The sequence below is a fragment of the Oncorhynchus keta genome, chromosome 4 (assembly GCF_023373465.1).
Source record: "Oncorhynchus keta strain PuntledgeMale-10-30-2019 chromosome 4, Oket_V2, whole genome shotgun sequence".
Taxonomy (NCBI): Eukaryota; Metazoa; Chordata; class Actinopteri; order Salmoniformes; family Salmonidae; genus Oncorhynchus; species Oncorhynchus keta.
In genome coordinates, this window is record NC_068424.1 from 11453968 (window position 1) to 11460499 (window position 6532).

Here is a 6532-nt window from a genome sequence, read left to right on the forward strand (position 1 = left end):
TGATGTCACACTGAAAGATGCTATTAGGATGTGGTGTCACACTGAAAGATGCTATTAGGATGTGATGTCACACTGAAAGATGCTATTGGGATGTGATGTCACACTGAAAGATGCTATTAGGATGTGATGTCACACTGAAAGATGCTATTAGGATGTGATGTCACACTGAAAGATGCTATTAGGATGGTGTTACACTGAAAGATGCTATTGGGATGTGATGTCACACTGAAAGATGCTATTAGGATGGTGTTACACTGAAAGATGCTATTGGGATGTGATGTCACACTGAAATATGCTATTGGGATGTGATGTCACACTGAAAGATGCTATTAGGATGTGATGTCACACTGAAAGATGCTATTAGGATGTGATGTCACGCTGAAAGATACTATTAGGATGTGATGTCACGCTGAAAGATGCTGTTCGGATATGATGTCACGCTGAAAGATGCTTTTGGGATGTGGTGTCACACTGAAAGATGCTATTAGGATGTGGTGTCACACTGAAAGATGCTATTAGGATGTGATGTCATTGTAAGATAATAGTCAATGAGCTGATAGCGTGTCTTCATTCAGTGAGACTATGAGGCAGAGAAGAAGACTGAAACTGACAGAATAATGGACCTTAGAGGTAACAGAGATACGTGTTCAATTAAAACCACAGATAGAATTGTGAACAATGCAAAGTTATTCTCCCTCCAAACAAAAAATAGGCCGACATCACGGTATGAATTTCAATATTTAGGAAGTTGCCCGTAAACACAGCTCTTAGGATAATCTATTATCATGGGAAAACCCCAAACTGAACCTAGTGTCTAGTTAACTTAATCTTTATCGTTGTAGAATTTGTTAAAGTACCTGGAAATACCTGAGTGGAGCTTTTTCTTCGTTCTCCTGGAGATGACCTGTTTCACAGTAAAAACCTGTATAGATTTTGTCTGGAGGAAACACTGTTCTTGATCAACTTACCCGACCAGGCCCGTCGGTGCTATATTGTATATATCCTCCCTTTCTCTCCACCAATGTGAAACAATGTGCTTTATTCCATTACAGAATAAATCCAATCTCATGCTTCACAGTCTGGAGAGGAGGAGTAGTGGAGAGAGGAATGAATGAAGGAGATGGAGTGGGGCGGAGTGTTGGGGCGGGGGGGTTGACCTAATTCCCCAAATCCCTAGTGTGTCTCCAGTGGGCCGTAGGGGCACATATCAGGGATTCCAAGAAATGTACCAATTAATGAGCAAATCAATTAACCAACCAATTACCCATTCAATTATAGAGTTAATTAAGGATCCAAACCTTTATTTCAATTTTCTCCTAAAATGACGTACCCAAATCTAACTGTCTGTAGCTCAGGACCAGAAGCAATGACATTATTATTCTTGACACCATTTAAAAGGAAACACCTGATTTATACTCTCTGCCCACATCAGATGTGTCTATGACCTGGGATTTGGATTTTGTTACTTACAACCTCATGCTAATCACATTAGCCTACATTAGCTCAACCGTCCCGTGGGTGGGACTCCGATCTCATCGAGGTTAATGGGAATTTGTGTATCTATTAGGAATGGATGGGTGATGAGAAGTGAGTGCCAGTAAATCAGATAAAAGACAATCACATAAGAAAAATGCTGACTATGTATTTCAGGGGGGTACAGATGAGACTATGTGACTAAGTACTTCAGGGAAGTACAGATGAGACTATGTACTTCAGGGAGGTACAGTAGAGACTATGTGACTAGGTGCTTCAGGGGGGTACAGATGAGACTATGTGACTATGTGCTTCAAGGGGGTACAGATGAGACTATGTGACTAGGTACTTCAGGGAGGTACAGATGAGACTATGTGACTAGGTGCTTCAGGGAGGTACAGATGAGACTATGTCACTAGGTACTTCAGGGAGGTACAGTAGAGACTATGTGACTAGGTGCTTCAGGCAGGTACAGTAGAGACTATGTGACTAGGTGCTTCAGGGAGGTACAGTAGAGACTATGTGACTAGGTGCTTCAGGGAGGTACAGTAGAGACTATGTGACTAGGTGCTTCAGGGAGGTACAGTAGAGACTATGTGACTAGGTGCTTCAGGGAGGTACAGTAGAGACTATGTGACTAGGTGCTTCAGGGAGGTACAGTAGAGACTATGTGATTATGTAATTCAGGGGAGTACAGATGAGACTATGTGCTTCAGAGAGGTTGTCACGACTTCCACCGAAGTCGGTCCCTCTTGTTGTTCGGGCGGCGGGTGGCGGTCAACGTCGCCGCTCCACCTTTCATTTTCCATTTGTTTTGTCTTGTTTTCTCACCCCCCGGGTTCACGTTCCCTCATCAGACTAAATGTATATTACCCTCTGTTTCCCCCATGTCTGTGTGTGGAATTGTTCTTTGTGTAGGGTGTTAGGCTACAGGCTGGCTTGCACTAGGTTTGTTTCAAACCCTGTTACAGAGGTACAGATGAGACAATGTGACTATGTACTTCAGGGAGGTACAGTAGAGACTATGTGACTATGTGCTTCAGGGAGGTACAGATGAGACAGGTTGTTCAGGGAGGTACAGATGAGACAGGTTGTTCAGGGAGGTTCAGATGAGACAGGTTGTTCAGGGAGGTATAGGTGAGACAGGTTGTTCAGGGAGGTACAGATGAGACAGGTTGTTCAGGGAGGTACAGATGAGACAGGTTGTTCAGGGAGGTACAGATGAGACAGGTTGTTCAGGGAGGTTCAGATGAGACAGGTTGTTCAGGGAGGTACAGATGAGACAGGTTGTTCAGGGAGGTACAGATGAGACAGGTTGTTCAGGGAGGTTCAGATGAGACAGGTTGTTCAGGGAGGTACAGGTGAGACAGGTTGTTCAGGGAGGTACAGATGAGACAGGTTGTTCAGGGAGGTTCAGATGAGACAGGTTGTTCAGGGAGGTTCAGATGAGACAGGTTGTTCAGGGAGGTTCAGATGAGACAGGTTGTTCAGGGAGGTTCAGATGAGACAGGTTGTTCAGGGAGGTACAGGTGAGACAGGTTGTTCAGGGAGGTACAGATGAGACAGGTTGTTCAGGGAGGTACAGGTGAGACAGGTTGTTCAGGGAGGTACAGATGAGACAGGTTGTTCACGGAGGTACAGGTGAGACAGGTTGTTCAGGGAGGTACAGGTGAGACAGGTTGTTCAGGGAGGTTCAGATGAGACAGGTTGTTCAGGGAGGTTCAGATGAGACAGGTTGTTCAGGGAGGTTCAGATGAGACAGGTTGTTCAGGGAGGTACAGATGAGACAGGTTGTTCAGGGAGGTACAGATGAGACAGATTGTTCAGGGAGGTTCAGATGAGACAGGTTGTTCAGGGAGGTTCAGATGAGACAGGTTGTTCAGGGAGGTTCAGATGAGACAGGTTGTTCAGGGAGGTACAGATGAGACAGGTTGTTCAGGGAGATTCAGATGAGACAGGTTGTTCAGGGAGGTACAGGTGAGACAGGTTGTTCAGGGAGGTTCAGATGAGACAGGTTGTTCAGGGAGGTACAGATGAGACAGGTTGTTCAGGGAGATTCAGATGAGACAGGTTGTTCAGGGAGGTTCAGATGAGACAGGTTGTTCAGGGAGGTACAGGTGAGACAGGTTGTTCAGGGAGGTTCAGATGAGACAGGTTGTTCAGGGAGGTATAGGTGAGACAGGTTGTTCAGGGAGGTACAGATGAGACGGGTTGTTCAGGGAGGTACAGGTGAGACAGGTTGTTCAGGGAGGTACAGGTGAGACAGGTTGTTCAGGGAGGTTCAGATGAGACAGGTTGTTCAGGGAGGTACAGATGAGACAGGTTGTTCAGGGAGGTTCAGATGAGACAGGTTGTTCAGGGAGGTACAGGTTAGACAGGTTGTTCAGGGAGGTACAGGTGAGACAGGTTGTTCAGGGAGGTACAGGTGAGACAGGTTGTTCAGGGAGGTATAGGTGAGACAGGTTGTTCAGGGAGGTACAGGTGAGACAGGTTGTTCAGGGAGGTACAGGTGAGACAGGTTGTTCAGGGAGGTATAGGTTGTTCAGGGAGGTGTAGATGAGACAGGTTGTTCAGGGAGGTGTAGATGAGACAGGTTGTTCAGGGAGGTATAGGTTGTTCAGGGAGGTACTGGTGAGACAGGTTGTTCAGGGAGGTTCAGATGAGACAGGTTGTTCAGGGAGGTACAGGTTGTTCAGGGAGGTACAGGTTGTTCAGGGAGGTGTAGATGAGACAGGTTGTTCAGGGAGGTTCAGATGAGACAGGTTGTTCAGGGAGGTATAGGTTGTTCAGGGAGGTACTGGTGAGACAGGTTGTTCAGGGAGGTTCAGATGAGACAGGTTGTTCAGGGAGGTACAGGTTGTTCAGGGAGGTACAGGTTGTTCAGGGAGGTGTAGATGAGACAGGTTGTTCAGGGAGGTTCAGATGAGACAGGTTGTTCAGGGAGGTACAGATGAGACAGGTTGTTCAGGGAGGTACAGGTTGTTCAGGGAGGTACAGGTTGTTCAGGGAGGTACTGGTGAGACAGGTTGTTCAGGGAGGTTCAGATGAGACAGGTTGTTCAGGGAGGTACAGGTTGTTCAGGGAGGTACAGGTTGTTCAGGGAGGTGTAGATGAGACAGGTTGTTCAGGGAGGTACTGGTGAGACAGGTTGTTCAGGGAGGTTCAGATGAGACAGGTTGTTCAGGGAGGTACAGGTTGTTCAGGGAGGTACAGGTTGTTCAGGGAGGTGTAGATGAGACAGGTTGTTCAGGGAGGTTCAGATGAGACAGGTTGTTCAGGGAGGTACTGGTGAGACAGGTTGTTCAGGGAGGTTCAGATGAGACAGGTTGTTCAGGGAGGTTCAGATGAGACAGGTTGTTCAGGGAGGTACAGGTTGTTCAGGGAGGTACAGGTGAGACAGGTTGTTCAGGGAGGTACAGGTTGTTCAGGGAGGTGTAGATGAGACAGGTTGTTCAGGGAGGTGTAGATGAGACAGGTTGTTCAGGGAGGTACAGGTGAGACAGGTTGTTCAGGGAGGTACAGGTTGTTCAGGGAGGTGTAGATGAGACAGGTTGTTCATGTTATGGTTCAAGGTTACAATAATAGATACTAAAACATAACAAAAATAAGGTGTCAAGCTGTTTCATACCAATATAACAAATACACAGCTCTCCTATGGGTCAAACAATGGATTTGTTGAAATAACCAGCCACACAATTGCCTCCTATTATAACCTCCAAAGCTGCTGTTGACTCTACTCCAAACCTGATGAATATATACATGCATAATGAATCAGTGTTGAATCAATTTTTCATTCCTAAGGTTCTAAAGCAAATAACTTATATTCATTGATGTAGTGCCTGTGGACTCTCATTCATAAAATACCATAATATTCGACCCTCAACTGGACAATAACAACATTAAACACAGTGGCCCCAAGCTGGCTTCATTAAGAACACACACACACACACACACACACACACACACACACACACACACACACACACACACACACACACACACACACACACACACACACACACACACACACACACACACACACACACACACACACACACACACACACACTCCTGACTCGAAACCCTTCGTCACATTTAGTTGGTTGTTTTACAGCTAACCGTGTCGAGGTGTAGTTTGCAATGGGTCATCAGAGACTTGAGACCCAAGTCATTGTTTTTATGGTAAGTACTAGTGGACCCTGTAGGCATGTCTCTGATTACAATGTGTTGTTGTCTCTGCTGTCTCCTATTTTCACACACTTCTCCTTTTGAAATGGATTTCTGGTACGTTGCTCCTTCACTTTTATAGTACTGCTGTGAGTGGATATTCTCAATTTGGGCAACACTTACCCATGAAGGCAACCCATAATCTTTAGTCCTTGTATAAACCCAATAGGCTACCTCAGTATATCAGAGCAGCCCAACTCAGGCCAGCTTAGCTCAGCCCATCAGAGCAGCCCAGCTCAGGTCAGTTTAGCTCAGCCCATCAGAGCAACCAAGCCCAGCGTAGCTCAGCCCATCAGCCTAGCAGCCCAGCTCAGCTCAACACATCAGCCCAGCACAGCCCAGCTCAGGCCAGCTTAGCTCAGCCCATCAGAGCAGCCCAGCTCAGGTCAGTTTCAGCCCAACCTAGCTCAGCCCATCAGCCCATCAGAGCAGCCCAGCTCAGATCAGCCCATCAGCCCATCAGCCCAGCCTAGCTCAGCCCATCAGATCAGCCCATCAGCCCAGCCTAGCTCAGCCCATCAGAGCAGTCCAGCTCAGCTCAACACATCAGAACAGCCCAGCTCAGCCCAGCCCATCAGCCCAGCACAGCTCAGCCCATCAGAACATCTTAGCCCAGCCTAATTCAGCCCAACCTAGCTCAGCCCATCAGCCCATCAGAGCAGCCCAGCTCAGCTCAGCCCATCAGCCCATCAGCCCAGCAGCCCAGCTCAGATCAGCCCATCAGCCCATCAGCCCAGCCTAGCTCAGCCCATCAGATCAGCCCATCAGCCCAGCCTAGCTCAGCCCATCAGATCAGCCCATCAGCCCAGCCTAGCTCAGCCCATCAGATCAGC